This window comes from Acomys minous, assembly GCF_964271855.1.
Source record: "Acomys minous genome assembly, chromosome: 13".
In the NCBI taxonomy this organism is placed as follows: Eukaryota; Metazoa; Chordata; class Mammalia; order Rodentia; family Muridae; genus Acomys; species Acomys minous.
In genome coordinates, this window is record NC_140495.1 from 69511157 (window position 1) to 69536569 (window position 25413).

Below are 25413 nucleotides of genomic sequence, written 5' to 3' on the forward strand. Positions count from 1 at the left end.
GAAGAAACAAAAATTCTCACGAGAGTTCTGAATTCAAAACATAAAGATATGAGCAAATGATTCTATTTTCAGTGCAGAGGATTGAAGACAGGGCCTGTTACATGCTAGGCAAGGACTCCATCATTCAGCTACCTCCCTGTCTCCATGAAAACACTTTTGAGACAGGGCTTCACCAAATTACTCAAGCAGGCCTTGAATTCACTATGTAGGCCAGAAAGATTATACAATATACTGAAAAACGTATTTAACGTCACTTATTGTTCAAAACAATTACATGAAATGATAACATAGTGTATGCAACAGGATGAACATAAAGGCATGCAGGATAGTGGAACTGGAGAGAGTCTAGAGGTTAGCCCTCACATGTAACGAGTCAAGTCATCTTTGACAAAAGTACTGTGAGACTTGATCGAGAACAGTCCTCATCGGCTCATGTATTTGAATCAGCACTTAGTGGAACTGTTTGGGAAGGATTAGAAGGTGTGGCTTCAATGGTGTATTATGTCACTTAGGGGTGAGCTTTGAGGTCTCAAAAGACTCAAACCAGTCCCCTGGCCCCTCCCCCTGCCTTGTGTTTATGTCTTAAGATGTGAGCTCTCAGCTATTGCTCCAGCACTTCCTGCCAAGATTCCCACCATGATGAACCCTCTGAAACTGTGAGTACCAACTAAACTCTTTTGATTTGTAGGTTGCTTTGATCATGACATTTGATCACAGCAATAGAAAAGGAACTAAGGCAGGTAGTCAAGACCACAGTGCTTCGAAAGTGGATGTACACAAGCAAAAGAGTAAGATTAGATCCCATCCTTATGTAATGGATACAAATTAAGCAGGAATGTGTATTATAGTGCCCAGGATGCTCAAACAAGAGGACTGCAGTTTTGAGGTCAGTGTGGGTTGCATAGCAGCTCTCGCTCTCATAAAACAAATACAAATACAAACAAAAACCTTCATGTTTAGCTATTAATATCAGATTATAAATTAACTTTATTTTAAATAAATAAATAATCAAATAAATAAAATTTACCTTTTCATTGTTGTGGTGCTGGAATAGAACTCAGGACCTTTTTTTATGCTAGGCAAGTGTTACTACTGATCCAAGCCCTTGATTGCAATTTTAAAGGGTTTTTGTTAACTTTGTTGTTGGTATTGTTTTTTCTTTTTTTCCCGAGACAGGATTTATCTGTGTAGCCTTGGCTGTCCTGGACTCGCTTTGTAAACCAGGCTGGCCTCAAACTCACAGAGATTCTCCTGCCTCTGCCTCCCCAGGGCTGGGATTAAAGGCATGCACCACCATGCTCAGCAATTTTTAAGGGTTTTAAAGCTTTTCAAGAGTGGTATTGTCAACCCCAGATGGAGGTCTGGTCAAAGAGTCGAAAACCAAGAGCCTAAAGGACACAACTCCAGGTAAACACAACCAAAACAATTATCCAAACACCACAACAAACAACAGAAAGGAAATTGTGAGTAGTCACTTTCAGATCTATTCAGAAGTAGCCTGGAGCTGGAGTCCTTGGGATCTGGGCAGGCTAAGTACATACAAGTGTGTCCAGGTGTGATTGAGAGTCCAGGAAATTCAAAGTCTAGTTAGGGACAGGAACAAAGTGCTGGATTGAGGGCATAAGGATCTTTCAGAAGAGAGCCACTTAGCACGGGAGGCGTAACTGGGAGAGACCATCTAAGGGATATCTAGTCAGCTCACTTTGAAACAAAACAAAAATCTCACTCTATTGGTGTGACACAAACCAATTCTCAGTGAAAACTCAAATATCTAGGGACCTAGTCTGAGCATTTTATTTCATTATTTTACTTTTTGTCATATTTGATGGTTTTTAAGGGACTGTAATTTTTGCAGCCCACTAAGTAAAGTAAACTGTCAACCCACCTTTGACCCCAAAGTGGATGAGAGAGATTAATAAATTTGTTGAGGCAAATTGTTGCAGTGATTTTTTTTTTCTGACTGGGGACAAATAACACCAGAAGACCAAAAAAACATCCACAGCAGTCATAGTATTCACCAGTGACATCAGTGCGGACTTTAACATATTGTTTTTCCTGCATTAGCTGTTCAGGCAACGATTCCTCTACATGGTGATATCCCTTCAGATATTTTCAAAGAATGCAATGTTCTCCTTAACCACAGTGTCAACATAACCATCTGCAATGCTCTTCTTTTTTTATTTACTCCCATGTCAAAGTTCACAGTGCTACACCATGGTAACCCCAACCCCACAACACTCAGGTGGTCCAAAGGTGGGGTGACAGGCACTTTAAGTGAGCAAAGGCCATTCTGTTTACTCTAAGTGAAAAGGCAGGAACCACACTGCTGAGTGCCTTTTAATTTTATGTTGTCATTTGTTTAAATTAGAGCTTAATTTCCAAAGAGGAAGTGGACAAACTATACTTCATTGTTTGCCTAGGGAAGTAAAGTCAGAGGAACCCTGCTAAGCAAATGACTATGTTTTCATCAGGGCGCCCATGTGGGTAGCCCTAAGGCGAATAGAAGCCCCATTTATGTTGAATATGAGGAGTCATTTTATAAAATGATTCTTTAAAAAAAATCTCTTGTACGGGCCCTGGGAAATGTTTCTGCCATGATACTACAATTAAACACACATCTTTGTGAGTGCGGGTAGGGAGATTTTATGTATTGAAATGATGGCCCTTCTGGGTCATATAAATATCTAAATAATGGCTTTCAAAATTTTATTTAATGCAAAATATTCTTGAAAGGGATTGAAATTATGCAACACAATGCTACTCTTACCTGTACTGCTTTTCATTCATAGAAGAAAGCATATTAGAATCAAAGAATAAAAAGCATCATTAATGATTAAATCCAAGTGATGGGTATAACCCTCTTGCTTTTAATTTATTAGTTGTTTTGATTTTTGAGAGAGAATTTCACTCTGTATCCAGGCTGGTCTTGAACTTGTGGCCCTCCTCCTACCTCCTCAGGGCTGGAATTACAGATGTGTGCTACCACACCTGGCTTAAGACTTATTTTCTTTGTACTAGTTTTTGTGACTAATGTATTATGCTAATTATATATTTAATTTGAGATGTTAGACTCAACAGAAATGCAATAAACACAACCTATTAGAGTTGAATCCTGGGGTAATAATGAATCTGTTTAATCTAAAACTATCCCAATAATAAGTAGCATTAATATAAACATGGTTTTCACCAGAGACATCTTGCTAATCTCTACAGGCTACAACACAGGGCAACCTGCTTTATAAGCAGCCTCAATACCATGCAGTGTGCATATGAAATGGTCATTTGGTGACAGTAGACAATAGGGAGACTATGATTTCCACAGGGGAAACAGACTGGTAAGCTGAACACAAAACATAACTTCACCAGTGAATTTAAAGATGAAGGGGAAAATAATGTCAACATTACACAAACTTTTTATAAGAGAAGGCCACGGGATAACATTTAAGAGCTCATTTTATGAGGTCAGGATTCTAGTTATATCAAAACCACAGAAGCACTTTATTAAAAAATTATTACTGCTTTACACTGTCAGTAACTTAGATGCAGATGTCTGGAATTGCTACCTAAGCTGTATTCAGCACACAGAAAAAGAACAACCTACTACAAATATAGAAGGGTTTATTACAGGATGGCTACATTAGCAGGACTTTAACTATGAATCGAGGTGATTAAGGAGAGGAACACGAACCATATGATTGTCTTAACAGATACAAAAAAGAAACATCTGTCAAAATCTGATCAGCTTAAATGAAGAAGACAACAACAGCAGTCTCTCTCTCTCTCTCTCTCTCTCTCTCTCTCTCTCTCTCTCTCTATCTCTATCTCTTCCCTCCCCACCAGACTAAAGGAAACCTCGTCCACTTGCCTGTGTGTAGCTAATGTAGCTAATGTTGCAAGGTCAGAGCACTCCCCATAAATTAGAATGAAGGTAAGGATGCTGTCTCTCAATGTTTGCATTACAGGGTTAGGCGCTGCTCTCAGAGGTGTCAAGCTTCTGTCAGTCAGCAGGATTTTGAGGGAAGTTTGTATGGATGATACCTTCATTCCTGGTCCTTTTATTGCTGGGTTATATCCATTGTACAGATAGGCACTGCATTTTGTTTGTCTACTCACTAGGTGAATGTAATTCATTTTTTTTTCCAGTTCAAGCTATTGTGTTAAAACACGAAGGTATGTAAGAACACTTATTAATAGGGAAAGATATTTTTGACCAGTTGGTAAATGAAAATCAATAACAACATAGGTAATGCTATATGAGCTCCCTTCCCCTGTCTTTTGAGATGAGGTTTTGTTCTGTAGTCCAGGCAGGACTTGAATTCAAGATCCTCCCATCTCAGCTAGCTGAGATCAGATCCCCTGAATCCAAAAAAAAAAAAAAAAAAGCTGGATGTGGTAGCACATGCCTGTGATACTGGTGCTAAAAAAAAAAAAAGGCAAGAGGATCCCTGGCCAGACAATCATTGGTCTCGAGGCACATGGAGGGACCCTGACATCAAAAGTAAGACAGAGAGTGTTTAGAAGATGTTCAGTGTTGACCTCTTGCCTTCATGTGTGTATGCATGGATGAGTGCACCCTTTCACACACATGCACATGTATGTCACACACACAAATGAACAAGCACTGCACAAAGGAATCTATGCAGATGAGCACGTTGAAAAAGTGCTAATACCATTAGTCATCAAGTAGAGGCAAACTGAAGTCCCTACATTCTTGAATAGCACTAAATATGAGGAAGAGCACAAAACAATGAAAACAAACTACTCTGGTGTGAACAGAAAATGGTGTGATGCCTTTGGGAACTGGTCATAAACACGCACTTACACTATGGCCCAGCGAACATACTCCTAGGGATTTACACAGAAGAAATGAAAATATTTGGGGCTGGGGATGTAGCTCAGTGCTGGAGTTCTAGAACAGTGGTAAAGTAGCATGCACAAGTCCCCAATTCCAATCCTTAGCACAACACGAAATGAACCCTGGACACAGAATAGACTTGTACATAAATCCTCGTAGCAGTGTTATTCATGCTGAATACTCCAGGAGGAAAAGTACACTTCAAAACTTTATCCAGATGGGAATATGGCATGTTTCAGAAGCTTGAGGCCCATAGTCCAATTCCTAAGACACATGTGCGTGCGCGTGCGTGCGCGCGCGCGCACACACACACACACACACACACACACACACACACACACAATTTCCCCCTTATCATCCTTGGTCTGAATATATAGAAATAGGTTGATTGCTCATTAGAAGAGAATTAATCAACACATGAGTATGTCTACTTGTAAGAATTCAACACCAAAATAAGAGAATCAAGAGTCCTAATGCATATAACACAAGAAAAGAACTCACTAGTCTCATAGTGAACGAGAGAATTCAGACAGAGAAGAGTAATTCTGTATGATTCTATATTTATGAGGTCTGTGCCGAGTAAAAATGTGTCACAGGAAAAAAATATCAGGAGTCGGGTATACCAATGGGGTTGGAATAGGAAGAAATGGTCTAGGGTGAGGCACAAAGGATATTTTAGGACTCACAGGATAGAGCTTCTGGTATTGCACGAATTTGTATTCAACATGCCTATCTTAAAAAATAACAATGTGACATGTGGCCCAGACTGTATGCTTGAGCGCTATGAGGACAGATGAGGGCACTGATCCCCTGGAGCTGGATTTGCAGGTGGTTGTGGCGCACCATGTGCGAGCTGTGAACCAGACCTGGGTCCTCTGTGAGGGCAGCAATCACTAACCATTGAGCCACCTCTGCAGCCCCTCATTGTGAATATGCTAACGCACTGTGTGATACCCAGATGTGTATAATTGCTAAAACACTTTCTGCTGGTTATTTCACTGAGTGTGATTTTTAAAATTACAGTGGGGAAAATTAAAAAGAGCCAAACCAGAAATCTCTGTATTGTGTAATATGTGAAACGTATACAGAGTAGGACAGGACTAGAATGGGCACTCCATCTTAGTCGAGTAATCATTTGTTAACACCAGCTATTGGCAATAAGTTGCTTGAAGCGCACGGCACAACTTGTTCCTATATGCTTTCAGCCAAGAGTAGTTGTGTGGTTACTTTCTAATGAAACACTTCTTGTGTCCCTCTACTCATGGTGTGAGAAATGGTGCTACTTTGTCTTCCCAGGGATGCCACTGGAATGTCACAGTCTGGCCCATGGAGGTCTACTGAAAAATCTTTCTCATTTTCAAATATCAGCAAGGCTTTGATGCTTAGGGCATTTTTAGCCACTGTTGTCTTTTAGAAGGGAATACTTTGCATTGGTGTATTTATTTTGAAGTCAGCTTGATAGTTGTCCTATTACACCAAGGGAAAAGCTACAGCACTGGGTACTGCTGATTGTGCAGAAACCTATGCCATCTAACTATTTACTGTGTGATCTCCAATATATTTCTTATTTCTGACTGTCACATATTTCCACGTTAGCAGGCATAAGAACTTCTACCCCGAGAGCACCTTGCTATGTGCTGGGAACTCAGCCATGGTTCCCTGACCTTCCTTAATTCTTCATGAAAAAGCAGGGAGATTGTGAGCCTTTAATGGCTGAACCATCTCTCCCAAAGAAATTGTAGAGCATTTATTTGCACAATGGAATGTTACCCAGCTATTAAAAATCAAAGGCATCATGCTATTTGCAGGTAAATGGATGGAACTAGAAAAGATCATCCTGAGCGAGGTAACCCAGACCCAGAAAGATACATATGGTATGTACTCCCTTATAAGTGGATATTAGCCATAAAGTACAGGATAACCATGATACAATCCACAGAACCCAAAAAGCCAAAGAGGGACCAAGGGAAGATGCTTTAATCTCATTCAGAAGAGGAAATAAGACAGTTATCTGAAATAGATGGAGGGAGGGAACTGGGTGGGAGATGGGAAGGAGAGAGTAATGGGGGTGGGGATCAGGAGTGCAGGCACCCAGGACCCGGAGAGGGAGGGAGGGCCCTAGCTGAGACTCCAAGCAGTGTGTGTGTGTGTGTGTGTGTGTGTGTGTGTGTGTGTGTGTGTGTGAGAGAGAGAGAGAGAGAGAGAGAGAGAGAGAGAGAGAGAGAGAAAGAATGTGTGTGTGTGTGTGTGTGTGTGTGTGTGTGTGTGTGTGTGTGTGTGTGTGTAAAGGAGCCTGAAGTCACCACCTCCTGTAGCCAGGTGGGACTCTCAGTGGAGGGAGGGGGACACCAACCCACTCATAAAGCCTTTGACCCAAAATGGGACTTACCTACAAGAAATGTAAGTGCATGGATAAAGATGAAACAGAGAGAGAGAGAGAATGGCAGACCAATGACTGGCCCAACTTGAGACCCACCCCATGGAAGAGAGCCAGCCCTTGTCACCATTAATGACATTGTGCTATGCTTGAAGACAGGAGCCTAGCATATAATTGACTTCTGAGAGGCTTCATCCAACAGGTGATGGAAACAGATGCAGAGACCCACAGCCAAACAATAGGCTGTCTTCAGGGAGCTCTGTGGAAGAGTGAGACTAAGGATAGAGGGAGCTAGAAGGGGCTAAGGACTCCACAAGAAGACCTACAGAGTCAACTAACTTGGGCCCATGGGGGTTCACAGAGACTAAACAACTAACCAAAGAGCATGCTTAGCCTGGGCCTGGACCCCCCACCCCCACCCGCCACATATGTAGCAGATGTAGAGTAGGGTCAACATGTGGGCCTCCCCAACAACAAGAGTAGGGGCTGCCTCTGCCTCTGTTGCCTGCCACTGCATCTCTTTCCTCTAGCTGGGCTATCTTGTCAGGCCCCATTGGAAGAGGATGAGCTTAGTCCCGAGGCACCAGAGTGGCTTGATATCCCTTGGGGGCCTCCTTTTCTCTGAGAAGAAGGAGAGGGAGGTATGAGTGTAGGACTGGGAGGAGAGGAGGGAGGGGGCCGGAATCAGGGTGGAAAGTGACTTAATAAATAACTGAATGGGAAAAAACAAGAAAGCAGGAAGGAAGAACACTGTGATATCTGGCTTTATGTCAATTTGACACATCTAGTCTCATTGGGCAAGAGGAAGCCCCAGATGAGAAAATGCCCCCACCAGATTGGTCTTTGGGGCATTTTCTTGCTTAACAGTTGTTGTGGGGTAGTCCACTTCACTGTGGATGGTACCACCCCTGGGCTGGTGGTCCTGGGTGTCTAAGAAAGCAGGCCAAGCAAGCCTTGGAGAGTCAGTAAGCAGCATTCTTCCATTGCCTGCATGAGCTCCTGCTTCCAGGTCCCTGCCTGACAATCCCGGATGGTGGCGTATAAGCTAAAGATAAAACAAACCCTTTCCTATAGCAATTGCTTCTGGCAATGGCATTTTATCACAACACTAGGAACCCTAATTAAGAAGAACACTGCCCCTTACTCTCCAAACCAGAGCCAAGTTACTCAGAAATCTGGACATTCTTTTCAGAAACTATACACATCTGTCTGAACTGTTTCAGAATAAGGTGGCAATGAGCCAGAGAGTGTGAGGTTGGGAGGAGGAGGAAGTCCCTGTTATTTTATTGCATGAGAGCAGTGGTTTTTCAACCTTCCTAACATTGCAGCCCTTTAATACAGTTCCTCATGTTGTGGTGACTCCCCCTCCCCCCTCCAGACCATAAAATAATTTTCACTGCTACTTCATAACTGTAATTTTGCTAGTTATGAATCATAATGTAAAGATCTCTGTTTTCCAATGGTGTTAGGCAATGCTTGTGAAAGGTTGGCTTGACCCCCCTCACCCATAGGTTGAGAACCACTGCATTAAAGCAAATACTTTCATTTTCCTCATTTTTTTAAATCATGAAATTAGTACTTACAACAAGTACTTATCTTCTGAACCATCTCCGCTGCCCTTTTTAAATTGTATTGTTTAAAGTAAGACCGTTCAAAGTGTTGGTCCACTTCTTCACAAAGCTCGCTGTTTTTCTTTTTCTTTTCTTTTTTTCTTTTTCTGTTTTGTTTTTTTGGTTTTTCGAGACAGGGTTTCTCTGTGTAACAGCCCTGGCTGTCTTGAACTTGTTTTGTAAACCAAGCTGGCCTCGAACTCAGAAATCTGCCTGTCTCTGCCTCTGAGTGCTGGAATTACAGGTGTGCGCCACCATGCCCGGCTAAAGCTGTCTTTCATTTTTGTTTGTTTGCTTTTTAAAGGGTTTTTTTTTTCAAGACAGGGTTTTTCTGTATAGCCTTGCCTATCCTGGACTTGCTTTGTAGACCAGACTGGGTTTGAACTCACAGAGATCTGCCTGCCTCTGCCTCCCAAGTGCTAGGATTAAATGCGTGTGCCACCACTGCCCAGCCCATGTTTTTCTCCCAGTGTCTCTTTCATACTGTGACAGGGAGAACTTTATCAGAGTTCAAACAATGGGATTGCTCAGTCTTGAACTTTCAGCTTTTACAGTTAAGAGCTACATATCTTTCTTTCTTTACAACACACTTAGCCTTAGGTATTTTGTTATGACAATGAAAATAGATTAATATAGGACCTCTCATTTCATGATGAGGAAACTGAGCCTCAAAGAGCTTATGTGCTTTCTTTATTTTGTATAGAAGGCAAGGACCAAACCCAAGCCTCGAACTCTGGCCTCCTGGCTTTGCATCTTTCTCAACAGACTGGCCATCATGCTTGGATGCACCTTCAGTTATTTTGCAGAGCATTTCAATGATGTGGTCTGGCAAAACAAGCCCGGGGAAGTACAGTATGTGATAAATGGAAGTCATGATGCAGGAGCCAGACCCGAGACACCACCCACCAATGTCCCAGCAACGTCTTGCAGGACAAACTTTCAACCTGACACTTGTGGAGGGAGGCTCTTGAGTTGGATCTTCTTCTATGTGTCTTCTTTGGTGCTTACACCTCACCTCTAAACTGAGAACAACCGATGAAGAGTGGGGAGTAGAGACAAGCAGACACATCCCTTTTCTAGAGCATCTCAAGAGCGCCGACAGTTAAATTAGAATTTCATAAATGTACACATAAAACATCTCTACTCCTCTCTGACTTTAGATTTAAAATTAGAGTTCCAGAAACAGAGTACAATGGTGGTTGCCGGTGGCTGGGGGTTGATCATTAGGAGGAGGGTGATTGCTGAAGACTGCAAAGTTTCAATGATGCAGGGTGAGTCACTCAGCATTCAGTGTACAGCAAGAGGGTTGAACTCATTTGCACGGTATATGCTCTCAAGATTGCCTGAGAGCAGATTTTAAATATGTTCACTCCAAAAGAAAAAAAATCCTAACTCTATGAGGTGATGAATATGTTAGTTAGCTTAACAGGACCAATTATAACACAGTGTAAGTATAGCCGAACATTGTGGTCTATACCTTAAGAATACGCCAATTAAAAAAAAAAAGAATACACCAATTTATTTATCAATTATATCTCAGTAAAGCTGCGGAAATAAATTGGATCCTTGTGCTAAATTAAGACATTATAACAATGTTTAATAGGAATTCGGCAAAGCTCTTAGATATATTGGGAGTTTACTATTTTACTATGCATAAGAATACCTCAGTGCTTTTGAAATTAAATGCTTCAAAGTCAGGAAAACACAGCACTATGTACCAGAGCACTCTCTTTCTCTCTCTCTTCCTTCCTTCCTCCCTTCCTTCCCGTCCTTCCTTCCTCCCTCCAACTGTGTGTGTGTGTGTGTGTGTGTGTGTGTGTGTGTGTTTTCAGTGTTGACCATCAAATGCTTTCCTGAGCAGCGACATTTTTCAATAAGCCTCCCACAACACTGCAAGCTTCCTGTTGTGAGCTGCCCTTCCTCTTCTCAGGCTTGTCATTATAGGCAACAAGAGGGCTGACAATCAGCAGAAAATTAACTTGGCAGGGTGTATGATTTTAGACTTCAACTTCTAAGGGAAGGAAGCTTTTATTTTGTTTGTTTGTTTGTTTGTTTTTCTCTTCTCTATAGTGTTTTTCTTGTGGTGTGCCTCCTGAAGGTAGGGGTTGCTTTTAAAAACCTTCTGGTTTAGGTCAGTTCTGTATCAGATTTCACACACACACACACACACACACACACACACACACACACACACGCTCACCAAAAGGCTCTAAACCCCACACATTTTTGAGCATCAAAATGATACCATAGAAAATTCTTCACTTGGTGTTCCGTCACAGGAATACACATTAAGAACATTTCATGGAATTATCTTCTGGCTATGTGTTTGGTTGCATTTCTTCTATCATGGTTTTGGATAAGCCATACTTACTCTGTGAGGAAAAATTTTCAGTGGATACCTCTGAATGAAATGTTCAACATTTGCTTATTTACAAATACAGAACATTTTACGAGCCTTTTGCTTCATTTTAAATGGGCTTACAAGAAGAGGAAATATTTGGAAGTTGAAGAAATTAATTCTTGTGAACTATGGGCCAAGTTTCAATTTTGTGTCCTTGAGCAGGAGCTGCTGGCTGTTAAGTGTAAAATAATCACATAACTAATGGATTTTTCCAAGCCCGGTGGTCATCAGACTTGCCTTTCCACTGCAGTGGGATGCACAGTAGGATTTCTTTAAAAAAGATTTATTTACTTATTAATTATGTATACAGTGTTCTGCCTGCATGTACACCTGCACACCTGAAGAGGGCACCAGATCTCATTATAGATGGCTGTGATTGCTGGGAATTGAACTCAGGACCTTTGGAAGAGCATGCAGTAATCTTAACCTCTGAGCCATCTCTCCAGCCCCACAGTAGGATTTTTAAATGAACACAGTTATCTTTCTATCAGAACTAAGACACCAGACTTCTGAGTTTTCTAAGCAATTCAGTAACTTCTAGTGCATAACAGAAGCCGGGCCTCAGTGTCCTCAGATGAGTGGATGTATTTATTCAGCACATAGAAAGCACCGGGACCCACGCCGGACCAACACAAAGACTACTGCTTGTAGAAACTAGTTGGCTTGTCCACATTAACAGTCAATGAAGCATTACGACCTCTTAACCTTTTACTACTTATATTTGGTGGTTAAAAGGCATGCTCATGACTGCAAGAAGACCATGTATCCATCTTGGATCATGAAGACAATGGTGTCTCACCAATGCCTTTTGTTGATTGGGGAATTACAGACAGGTGCTCAAGAGAATTCAGCATTGGCATTCCATGTGTTGAGCATTAGAGCTGAGACCAACTGTAAATGAGTAGGAGCAGAAAGTGACTACAGGAAAGAAAATGGGGCTGTGCTGTCCGGGTGAGAATCACTGAGGCACAAGAGGCCATGTACCTAGGTGTCACTGTCCTCATAGGTTGTCAGCCTGAGGCACTGAGGCTGTGTCAGTCACAGGATTACAGGTATGTGAACCACAGACAGATCCAGGGGTTAACTATCTGGTTAAGAAAAGTCTTCAACAGAATCCAACTTTTGCTGTGGTGGAGAAGTCCAGTGCCAGGTCACAGGCCAGTTGGCTTGTCTCATGTAGGAGTTTGTTTGTGTGCATGTGTGTATGTGTGTGTATGTGTGTGTGTGTGTGTGCGTGTGCGTGTGCGCGCGCTTGAAGCTTGAAGACTAACCCTGGCAGACAGACGACAAGGGCATGCTTAGAGAAGAACCCACAGAGAGAGGGGAGTGGGGAGGGAGGAAGACAGAGAGAGACAGAGACGGGTGGGGAGGCCAGGATGGGGTTTGGGGGGGCGGGGGGTGATGCCTAGAGAGATTCAGAGAAGGTTTGGAGACAGCGAGAGTCACAGTGAGACACAGACATGCTGAGTACAGAGGGCAGCAGCCGATGGAGGCCACAGGGTGGTACGGCCAGGCTGCACTGTGGAGAGCTCACGGTAAAGAAACGCTCTGATGTGGTTTGTCTCGAAGGTCAACCTCTCCCACCAGGGCTGCTGCAGAGTGTGAATGTAGTCTTCATACATAGAAACAGGATGCCTTCTCCTCATCTCTAAGGCTATTCTGTCTGGAGGGAGTCTCAAGAATTGGTGTCTCTCCAGCACTTGGCCACGGCGACCTTACAGAGTTGCAAGGGACCGGAACTGAGGTCCTTGAGGTGAATGAGTGTGACTTCTTGGCCAGTCCCTTATCCTTTTACCTTGTTTCCAGGAACAGCCTTCTCTGTTTAGGCATAACCACCCTCACTCTACTTTCAGTCTCTGTGGTGTCTATGGAGCTGATGGCACCACACCTCACTTCCCAGTAGAGGCAGGGATTGCTTCAAGGATAGCCATGTAACTCAGGAAAGAAGTGCCAGCCCGTTAGGCTCCCTTGTGTGGGGTTGCAGGGGTTTGCCCTCAAATCTCTACTTAAAGCATCGAGATGTGTTTGGCTGGACCAGGGCTATATCATGCATCCGTGCAGAACTGGCAATGAAGATGGCTCACAGAACAGCAGATAACCAGATGAACAACTGAGCTCTTTTCTGAACAGAGCCTTTGAGAGCATCTTTAGGCTCTTTATTACAAAAGCCAATAGATTATTTAGAAACAAAAGAAAACAAAAAGCCCACTAGGCCAGTTTAGGCTGTAAATCCTGACAACTAAATCCTTCTTAACATAATCGCTTAGATATCATCTATGTGGTCTCACTAAGTAGCTCTGGCTGGCCCAGAGCTCTCTGTGTCAACCAGTATGGCTTTCAAGCCACAAAGGTTTACCCACCTCTGCTTCTCAAATGCTGGGATTAAAAGTGTGCACCACCATACCCAGCAAAAATCTTTATTTTATTCATTGAAGAACACATACAAGTGTTTTGCCTCCATGTGTGACTGTGGCTGGAGTTTGGACAAGTTCTTAACGGCTACATCACGAAGAAGCGAGCCTTTCTCTTCTAGTAGTAGTTCCTCAGGAATGGTGGAGTCTGATGACCCCCATCCAGCATGGAGTGTTCACAGGTCCCAGCTTACGTACATCCGTAGGAGCTCATGGGAGCAGATTCCATGTCACGTCCAAATGACAGCACTCGAGAGCATTCCCTCTGCTCCTCTGCCTCTTACACTCTTCCTTTCCCCTCCTCTGCTGTGTTCCCTGAGTCCTGAGGGTGGGCAAGGCTATGATACAAATATGCTGCCAGGGCCAAACACATCTAGTCACGCTGAGCACCCTGAGGAGTCAGGAGCCTGTGCGTTAGCTGTTGCCTGCTACAGACAGAAGCTTTGCTGAACGAAGCTGAGAGCAGCACCAATGTACGGTTATAACCACAAATACTTAGAAGACAGTTTCACACTACGCCCGGTCAGCAAAACAACTGTTTAGTGTGGCTATTCTGACCCTTTGCCTTCTTACCACATGCATTCCACTACCCTCTCTCTTTCCTCCTTCCCTTAAGATGACTTTCTGTCCTCATGATCCTTTTCAAGCTATATACCATCCCCTTACCCGTGTGTGTGTGTGTGTGTGTGTGTGTGATGAGCAAGCTTGCATACACTCACAGTTCCCCTGTATATTCATCTGTTGATGGAGATCTAGAATGGTTTCATTTCCTGGCAACTGGGAGGAGTGTAGGAATAACCGATGTGCTAATATCTCTGTGGTGGATTGATTTCGATTCCCTTGCATATATATATATATATATATATATATATCTCCAGGAGTGATATATCTGGGTCTATCATATATCTGTTTTAAAAAAAAATCATGTGATTTCTATACTGTCTGAACGAGGTCACATTCCCACCAGCAGTGAATAAGGCTTTTCTCTCTCCACATCCTTACCAGTAATTGTTTTATTTTTCTCATTTTATTCTTTTCTCATATATTACATCCTGACCACAGTTTGCCATCCCTCCTTTGCTCCCAGTCTCATCCCTCTACTTTCTGTCTCCCTCAGATTCACTGCCCCTTAGTTTCCATTCAGGAAAGGGCAGGCCTCCCAGGGATATCAACCAAACTTGGCATATCAAGTTGCAATTAGACTAGGCACATCCCTCATATTAAGGCCGGAGGAGGCAACCCTGTAGGAGGAAAAAGGTCCCAAAAGCAGGCAAAAAAATCAGAGGCAACCCTCATTCCCACTGTTAGGAGTTCCACAGAAACACCAAGCATATATGCAGAGGACCTAGGTCAGAACTACTCATGCATTCTGGTGGTCAGTTCAGTTTCTGTGAGCCCCTCTTAACCTTGCTTAGTTGATTCTGTTGGTTTTCTTGTGGTGTCCTTGACCCCTATGGCTTCTATAGTCTTTTCTTCCCCGCTTCCACAGGGAACCCTTTTGTTTGTTGGATCCCATTATTTGTTGGATCATCTTTCTGATGATAATTATGTCTACAAGTATAGCAGAATATCATTAGGAATAATTTCATTGACTTTTTTTAACCAGTCCTGTTTGACTCCTTGGTCTCTGATGATAGAGGTCTTTAAAAAAAGAAATGAATGAATCCCTTAAAGAAATCCAAGAAAGCACTATTAAACAATGTTAGTAAATGAATAAATCACTTTTTAAAAGCCACAGAAAAACAAACAGGTGAAGGAAAGGGAAACAAAAGCAAAAAAAGAAAAAAAAAAAAAAAGAAAAAAACCACAAACTCAGAGAATCCTGGAGATGAAAAATATAGGTAAGTAAACAGGAACTACAGACACAAGCATACAAGCTATAGATGAGAGATTCTCGGTGAAGAAGATACAATAGAAGAAATTGATACATCAATCAAAAAAATTAAGTAAAAAAAAGTTCCTGACACAAAATATCTAGGAAATCTGGGACATTCTGAAAAGACCAAACCTAAGAATAATAGGAAAAGAAAAAGAAGATAATCATAGCTCAGAGGCCCAGAAAAATATTTTTTAATAAAATCATAGAAGAAAAAAAGTCCTAACCTTGTCTATAAAGAGACAAGAAGCTTGTAGAATACCAAGTAGTCTGAACCAGAAAACAAAGCCCTGCCACATAATCAAAACACTAAACATCCAGAAAAAAAGACAGAATATTAAAAGCAGCAAGGGAAAAAGGCCAAGTAACTATGAGAATTGCACCTGACTTCTCAACAGAGACTCTAAAAACCAGAAAGACCTGGACAGATGTCTTGCAGATTTTAAAAGACCATAGATGCCAGCCTAGACTACAATACTGAGAAAGTAAGATATTTCCATGATTTAATCGAATTTAAACAGTATCTATCCACAAATCCAGCCCCACAGAAGGTATTAGAAAGAAAATTCCAGCCCAAGGAGGTTAACTATAGCCATAAAAACACAGGAAATAGATAATCTCACACCAACAAAATCAAAAGAAGGGAAACACACACACACACACACACACACACACACACACACACACACACATACTATCACCACCACCACCACCACCACCACCACCAAAATAACAGGAATTAACAATCATTGGTTATTAATACCTCTTAACATCAGTGGACTCAGTTCTCCAGTAAAATGACACAGGCTAACAGAATGGATGCAAGAACAAGATCCATCCTTCTGCTGCATACAAGAAACACACCTCAATGTCAAAGATAGACACTACATAAGGGTATTCAAAAAAGATTTTCCAATCAAATGGACAAAAGGATCACACTGATATAGCTATTCTAATATCTAACAAAATAGACTTCAAACCAAAGCTAATCAAAGGAGATGGGGAAGGACTCTTCATACTCATCAAAGGAAAAGTCCACCAAGATGATGTTTTCTTGATGATAGCAATTCTGAGTTGAGTGGTCATGGTATACACCTTTGATCCCAGCACTCAGGAGGCAGAGGCAGGTGGATTTTTGTGAGTTCAAGGCAAACCTGGTATACAGAGTGAGTTTCAGGACAGCCAAGGCTACACAGAAAAACCCTGTTGCAAAAAACTGCAACAACAACAACAACAAAAAAAAAAAAAAAAAAAAAAAAAAGAAGAAGAAGAAGAAAAGAAAGAAAGAAAGAAAGAAAGAAGAAAGAAAAAAGAAAATAGCCAGTCTTACTGGGGTGAGATGGGCTCTCAAAGCAGTTTTATGCTTCCCTGATGGCTAAGTATTACACACTTTTTCAAATATTTGAATCATTTCTGTCTCTTCTTTTGAGAATTATTCAGCACCTTAGACTACTTACTAACTGGGTGTTGGGAAGGTTGGTTTTTGCAGTTCTTTATATATTCTATGCATTGGTCCTCTGTCTGATTCATAGTTGACAAAGGTGTTTTCCACATTCTTAGGATTTCTCTTCACTCTGGTGATTGTTACCTTTGCTCTTCAGAAGTGTCTTTGTTTTGTGCCACCCTTTTTGTCAGTTCTTTTCTGAGATACTCAAGTCTTTCAGACAAAGTCCTTGTCTCCTGTGATTGGCTTCAAACACTTTAATGACTTCACAGCCTCTGGGAATGCTGGCTCTTTGTGGAAATACCATCTTTGGTCATGGTCATTGCTCCCTATGTATTTCCCTTTTCCCTTTTTTCTCCTTCTCTTCTTTTCTGGTAAGTAGAACAAATACAGATACAAGGTTTTGGGGAATGGATGCTAGGCCTCTGCTATGCTAAGCAAGCCCAGAAGCTTCACTTTAAAACCTTCTACGTCTTGTAGCATGTGATTGAGAACATACTTTAGTCAGGGCTGGTGCTGCATGCCTTAAATCCCAGAGGAAGATGGATCCCTGAGTTTGAGGCCAGTCTGATCCACAGAGTGAATTTCAGGACAGCCAGAGCTATACAGAGAACCCTGTCTCAAAAAAACCAAACCAAAAAGAGGAGAAGAAACTATTTAGAGCCACCAAATCTTAGAAGTCTCCTGCCAACCTGGAGCACAAATAAAAATGTCTTGGAAAGATCCTGAAATGTGTCTCTCATGTAACTTCTGTGCAAAGCAGTGCTCATCAAGATTCCTAGGTTAGGAATTGCTAGGGGAAAACTGACCCTCATCAGATAAGCTTCACTCAGCAACGGGTGGAAACAGATGCGGAAATCCACAGCCGAACATTAAGGGGAGCCTGAGGAATCCTGTGGAAGAGGACAAAGGAAGGATTGTATGAGCCAGAGGGATCAAGGATACCACAAGAAAACCTACAGAATCAACTAACCTGGGCCCAAAGGGCCTCACAGAGACTGCACTGCCAACCAGGGGAACACGCATGGGACTGACCTAGGCCTTCTGCACATGTGTAACAGTTGTGTAGTTCGGTCTTCCTGTGGGACTCCTAACAGCAGGAGTAAAGTCTGTTGCTGACTCTGTTGCCTGCCTTTGGGACCCTTTTACCCTACTGGGGTGCCCTGGCTAGCCTCATAGGATACATGCCTGGTCTTACTGTAACTCAATATGCTAAGACTGGTTGATATTCATGGTAGGCCTCCCCTTTTCTGAAGAGAAAGAGAGGAGTAGTGGATGGGAGGGAGGGGAGAGAGGGAGGAAAGACTGGCAAGAGAAGAAGGAGAGGAAACTGTAGTCAGGATGTGAGGCAAATACATAAATTAATTTTAAGTAAAGGAGGCATTCTGAACTTGAGATTTATGCTTCTTCTGACATCTTGCAAATCATTATGATTGTGTCTCCCAATGTGTGTCTTGAAAAGTCTAGTAAAGCAATGGATGGTCTGTGGTCCAAGGGCATTGAGCCTTTCAGCCTGTGTGCTCGCATTCCCCACTGACTCCTATGATGGTTTCTTTCCCCCTTGAAGTTGCTGGGCTGTGTTCTGTGCCGTCTTGAACTTCTCTCCTTGGGCCCTGTTCCTTCCACAGCTGTCAGGGACCAGGGCACTGGTATATGCAGGGTCAAGTCTGCATAGAGAGGCCAACACTGCATCATGGGAGAGAGAGGCAAACAGAGGCAGCATCCTATCCTGTTGGCCCTAAGCTCTGGGTGCCTTGGCTGTTTGTTGGAATTCTCCAGCCTCAATCCAGGCTCTGAATGTATTTGGCCAGGAATTATGATTTCCTTTGAGATTGCCTGCCTGCTGTGACTTCTCCAATCCTCAGCCTTCAGTTTTCCCTCTGCTTTAGATCTAAAAGGTTCTGACACAGGCCTGAAAGAACCCATGGGACCTCTGCAACCAAGAGCTGAAGAGAAAATGATGTTTCATTGATGACAAATGTTCACTCTCCCCAGCACTGTGTGTGTGTGTGTGGGGGGGGGGGACAAGAGATTTATCCTAGGCACCTCAAAGAAAATAAAGAATTGAGGGGAGAGTGGGGGGGGAACTGGGAATCTCAGGGACAGGATGTTGTAATAGTCACCGAGATGGTTAAAGTCTAAGGGGGAGCAGAATAGGTAGGCCTCAGCAGAGGCCTGTATAAATAAACAGCAACTCAGACAAAATGGTGTACCACCACTGAGAGAGCAAGAGTGTGTCTAAATTCCGTAGTGATGGATTAACCACTTGTGATTGGGTGATATGGAAGCCTGGAGGGGAAAATGAGTTGGGATATTAAAAAAATAAGGAATATTAAATTTGTTATATCCTCATGCTCATAGACAGAGGTTTACATGTGCTACAGCTCCTAAAAGGAAGTTGGAAGGTGTTTAGATCATTCAAGGAAGGAAGCCTCTCACATCAAGGAAATCCAGGCAGAATGGACAAGATTGCTCTTGCCTGGCCAGCAACCAAGTCTTGATGATGAAGGACACTCCAAGGTCAGCCACAAATTCTCAAGGGTCAAGAAACCCGAAGACCAAGACTGGTAGAAGCACTGGAGAAAGCCTGGAATGATGGTGCAGGCCTCTAGTCCTAGCCCTCTGGAGGCTGAGGTGGACGTTCATCGCCCTCCTCCCTCCTTCCCTCTCTCCCTCCTTCCATTCCTCCCTCTCTCTGTCTCCCTTCTTTTTCTTCCCTCTCTCTGTCTCTCTCTCTCTCTCTCTCTCTCTCTCTCTCTCTCTCTCTCTCTCTCTCCTTTTTACTTTATCTGGGAGAAAACTTAAAGTAACTTAACTAGGTGCTTTGGGGAATTTTTAAAAAACTGGTTACTAGGGTAACTGAGATCTCTCTCTCTCTCTCTCTCTCTCTCTCTCTCTCTCTCTCTCTCTCTCTCTGTCTCACCCACTTGTTTTTCAACGAAAGGAAACTTAGGGTTCCTCTAGTAAAAATGAACTTATGATTGCAATCCAACCTCCTTCTGTGTTTTGGAATGGAGAAAAAAATAGAGGAAATTAAAAACAAAGCAATAAAAACAAACAACAAACAAAATAGACAGTGCCATCCTCTTCCCCATCAGCTGAATCCGGCCACAAAGGAAAGGACAGTACTCAGTGAGCAGCCGGAAGCAAGGCAGGAGGTCCTGAAGGAGACCAGGTCTGCAGAGGTTCAAAGCCATCCCAGAGCCTTACTCACAGAATGAACCCATAGTGGGCTACTGTGATGCCAGGACAGATTCTATGATTAACTCACCCTTTTCCTTCAAAAATGCTCGCATAACTAGACAAATTCCACATTGCAGTGAAAGATTCAAAGCACTGAAACAAATGCTACTACGTGAGAGTGTGCGGCTGCTTCCCCGCAGCTTCACGGGCCCAGATTCGACTCAGGGAAGGTTTTTTGCTTCTTTCTGTGTAGCGTCAGAGTTGCTATGAGAGAGGACACGCAGCACTGATGTAACTCACCTCTGTGATAAGCCAAGCCAGAAGACAATATGCGAGGGGCTCGATTGTCCCCGGAGCCAAAGGAACCATGAAAGTCAGACTCCGACACGGTGGTGTCTGATGACTAAGAGGAGATAACTGATTGTTCTCTCAGAAGCAGACAGAGTGGGGAAAGCGTCTTTAGAAGGCGTCACATCCCGACACATTTGAAGACCGAACACCGTTCTTGGCTGCGCGCCTTCTGCCTTGATGGAGCCTCCGCTCAAAGGCCCCAGGATGTGGTTCTCAGAATCTCATGTTTCCTCCGTGTTGGGATCCAGGTGGGAATTTTGTCTTTATCGGCATCATTGTTCAAAATCCACCACAAAATCAAAAGAGAAGACGAATCCCACTGGGTGCTTTGTGTCAGGACACAGCAGGCCCTTCTATTCCCCTGGGAATCTCATCCACAAACAGCGTTCGCATTGGTCCCTGTGGTCCTCATCAAAGCCAGGCTCAAGAAGGAAGATGAACTGGAATCCATTTTGTGTTGCAGTCTGACTAAGATCGGATGAAGTCACAGTCCAGAGCCACTTAGCTCCAAGGAGGCAGAAATAAAAGAGCCTGCTGGTCAAGTGCTCAGGGCTTTCTAGCATGCAGACTGTAGGTGGCTCCTGTAATTCACGTGCAGACCACTGAGGGGAAGCAAGCGGCGGCCTTTTGAAACACAGGGTTCCTCTTGTTTGATTGGTATCTATAAATTAAAGCGAATGTTTGTGTCAGGAAGTTTTGTCAATATTGTCTTGCTTCATTTTAATCTACAAATACGAAGGAGGGGGGGCAGAGTTCAAGAAAGTGTAGTCAAACTAGGGTGATCTAGACTTTCTAGAGACATAGAAACTTTTGGGGTTTGTAAGATTTACCTGATTTAGGGCTGGAGGAATGGCTCAGAGGGTAGGAATACTTGCTGCTCTTCCAGACAGTCCAAGATTGATTCCCAGAACCCACATGGTAGTTCACACACATCAGGGCATCTGATGCTGGCTTCTGGTCTCCATGGGCACCAGGCACGCAAGTGGCACACACAGATGCAGGCAAAACACACACACACACACACACACACACACACACACACACACACACGTTTTAAAAATGAAAATAACAGTGCCAACAAGACCGACTGTGATAGGCTGTGCTTCTGTGGTAATATTGAGTGAGAGTATGTGCTCTTATTTTTCCCAGTCAATGCAGTCATGAAATGTGTCAAGAGGTTTGCTCAAAAAGCAAACAGTTAACAGATGGAAAGACCAGAACTAAATTACTATTGTCTTGGTGGCAATTTTCTCACTGTTTCCTACTTTGGGATCTCTTGGCTTGACCTCCATGTGGCCCTTGGACGTGGTGGGCACTGCAGTGGGCACCGTTAAACACAGAGAACAATGGAGACATTTGTTCAGATATGGGAGGGGAAATGGGGATCATAAATTTCTCCTCTTAGTTTTTCTTCTTTTTCTCTGCAACAACGGCTCACATGTCCCCAGGGACCTCAAACTCTGAAGTGTGTGTGTTGGGGGAGGGGGAGGAGGAATCTCTGGTTTAAAGGAATGATAAAAAAAGTTCCTGGTTTGTCTATAGTATGTCCTTAGCACGAGACCTCAGTAGCAAAGAATCTGATTCCTCCTCCTCTTCCTCTTCCTCCTCCTCTTGCTCCTCCTCCTCCTCATCTCTCGCTACCTTTTTTTTTTTTAAGATTTATTTATTTATTATGGATACAGATCTTGTTATAGATGGTTGTGAGCCAACATGCGGTTGCTGGGAATTGAACTCATGACCTTTGGAAGAGCAGTCGGTGCTCTTAACCTCTGAGCCATCTCTCCAGCCCCCTCTTTCCACCTTTTTCCTCTTTTTCTTTCCCCTCCTTCCTTACTTCCTCTCCCCTCATCCTCCTCTTTATCCTTCACCTTTCCTCCTTCTTCTCTTTTCCTTCCTCCTCCTCTCTCTTCTCCTCTGCCTTCTTCTCCCCCAATTTCCTCTTCTCTCTAATTCAAGCTCCTTTTGCACAAGGTTTCCAATGTAATCCAGTTAACTTTGAATGTATTATGAAGTCCAGTCTGACTTCCCTGAGCGCTGAGATTCCAGCTGTGTGCTACCATGACTGGAAAACTGATTTCAGACTCTCTCTTCCCTTCAGCCTTGTATCTGACCTCAGCTGAGACAGATGCTTAGATGCTCCCAGGCTCTAGTGAAAAGTTCAGATATGAAGACTCAAGATGTGTGTTGGATCTCTGACCTTGCCTCACTTTTAAACCACCAGAAACAGCCAAGCCAATGTCTTCTCTCGGCTTTTCCAGATGTGTTCCTATCAGCTTTCTGGTCCATCCTCATCCTATCAGAAACTTTCGCTGTGCTCTCTCACTTCACAGGGAACGAGTTTAACACCAGCACTCAAAGCAATTTGGAGTTCAGGGTCCACAATTTTCTCTATGAGTGACTCCAACCGCTTCAAATGGAGAAATGCAGCCAGCTGGGAAGGGCAGAGCACACAAAAGTAAAGCAGAGAAACTTCAGGGAGACAGAAGAACCAGGGAGAATTCAGAGAGGGAGCTGGGGAAGTTCCCACCAAGCAGAAGAAAAGTGTGTGCTTATTCTCAAAGGTGGGCATGCTTGGATCTGACCATGACCATGATTTACTGTGAAATGAACCTAGGAGAGGCCACTGCCCAGATGTCAGATGCCATTAGCTGATACCTGCATCCTCTAGACTGGAGAGAGATCTAAGAAAGCACAGCCACGGCTTTCAAAGGAGTACTAACAAATGGACGCAGAAGGAAGAGTTGGGCATATACCTGCAATCTAGCACTTGGGACATGGAAGCAAGTATACTGCCTAAAAATTTGTCTCTAGTCCAATTTGGGGTATAAAGTAAGACACTACCCCCCAACAAAAATAAAATGAAATAATTAAAAATAGAAGAGATACTTGGAAAGAGAAGAGAGAGGCTCAGAAGCGTGGGGATGGGCATATAGGCTGGTAAACATGAACGTTAATGTGATATAGAATAATCTCTTTTGGGTGATGACCCAGGACCTAGAGCTCTTGGGTATCCATCCAAGAGCACTGTGTTAGTTTTTTGAGGAAACTCCACACCAATTTCCATTGTGGCAGAACAGTTTTCCATCCCTACCAGCAGTGAGTGTGGCTTCTTTCCCCACATCCTCACCATTAGGTGTCATTTATTTCCACGATTATAGTCACTATGACTGGGGTAAGATGTGATCTCAGAGCAATTTTTTTTAATCATTTTATGTGGGCAGAAGGAGAGAGGTGGGTAAAATAACAGCAAGGATGTTTGAAAAAGTCGTATGTAATCATATCATTAATACATCTCAAAAAACCTATAATATACATAATTCATGTATAAGTATACACATATAGTTTAAATGAAAAATTCTCTTCTAGGCTGACAATATTCCCTCTAAGATTTAAAGACCACCTAACTAAATAAACCCCCAGCACCAGGCATGTGAAGCCATCTTTCGAGTTGTTTGTCAGGAGTCTCTAAGAGAATCCCCAAACACTTTAAATTATTGCTATTGTCCTTCATTACACCCTGGAGGTGAAAGGGAAGTCCCTATTGCTGAACACACAGCTGAGCTTCAGACACAGAACCCAGAGGCCCCTGAGCCAGAACTGACCTGGATGCTCCTCTTCAAGGACTATCTTTTAAGCTACCAGAAGGCACCATAACATCTTCCAAAGAAGGAAAACATCCAACAATCCTACATAGCTATGATATCTATGAACCACAATGACCAGTATGGCATAACTTCAGGGGTGCAGTAATGGCACACATACATTAATGGTAACCAACAACCCTCTAGTTGGATGTAAGACCCTACTAACAAGAGGGTAACCATTCCTGGTACTGGAAACCCAGCCAACTAATGAAGTCACAAATTTGGAGGAGAACTTATGACCATCACTTACTAAACCAGCACCATCCCTAACTACATTCTAAATATCGGTCATTATACCCACAGATAAGTATAGTCCTAACCTTTCATCAAAGAAACTTCCCTTTGCAACACATGGAAAGCATTACAGAGAGCCACAACCAATCAGAATGTAGAGTTGTTGATCCTAGTTTCAATGGCTGCATCAACAATACAATTCCCATTCCTACGGCTCAGGGAACATTTCCGAAGAGGATGTGGAAAGATTGTAAGAGCCCGAGGGTCAAGGACTTTGCTGTGAGACCTATAATGTCAGAAGCTGTGCCCGTAAAGTGTCATCAACATGACTGCCTAAACATGAGCCAAAAAACGACGACAACTACAAACATGCCAAAATAAACTTGGAAAAAAACACAAGCTCTCAGTCCTACACAATAAACTACATGCAACTAAGTAATGCAGAAATTGGGATCAATAGTCTTCTCCAGGGAATACCAATTGCTTATCCAATATCCAATGGTCTGCCTTGAAAACATACATTTAAGTAACATTATACAGACTGGGAAGATTATATTTAGGAATAATGTATATGCATATACATATGTCTATGTTACAACAATCAGTGAAAAAAGAGGAAACACATAAATAGTAAAATGAATTTTTAAATGAAGTAAAATAAAAATAAGTGTATTTTATTGATGAATCTGTATATTCCAGACGTGGCTTTAAGTTCTCACTGAGTTGGGTCCCAGTTTTCAGAAGAGTTAAGTTCTAGGAGGGAAAAGAATTTTCTTTCTGATATTATTTTTTCATTTCTCTTTATAATTTTTTCTTCCTTTTGAACACATACAATTTATATCTCATCTGAAAATCGAACAATGGTTATGTTGGACCAGGTAGCAGTGGTGCATGTCTTTATTCCCAGCATTGGGAAGGCAGAGGCAGGCAGTCTATGAGTTCAAGGCCAGTCTGATTTACAGAGAAAATTTCAGGGCAATCAGAGCTACACAGCTCAAAAGGCCAAAAATAAACAAACAACAACAAC

At 42.7% G+C, this 25413-nt stretch overlaps 1 protein-coding gene across 1 annotated transcript in view; it reads left to right on the forward strand.

The window, feature by feature from the left end:
- Positions 1 to 7067, forward strand: part of PAQR8 (progestin and adipoQ receptor family member 8) — a 227069-nt gene extending 220002 nt beyond the window's left edge. The window contains exon 4 of the transcript XR_014774010.1: positions 7042 to 7067. The gene's annotated coding sequence lies outside the window, so the exon portion shown is untranslated. The remainder of the gene's footprint in view (positions 1 to 7041) is intronic.
- Positions 7068 to 25413: the final 18346 nt, after the last annotated feature.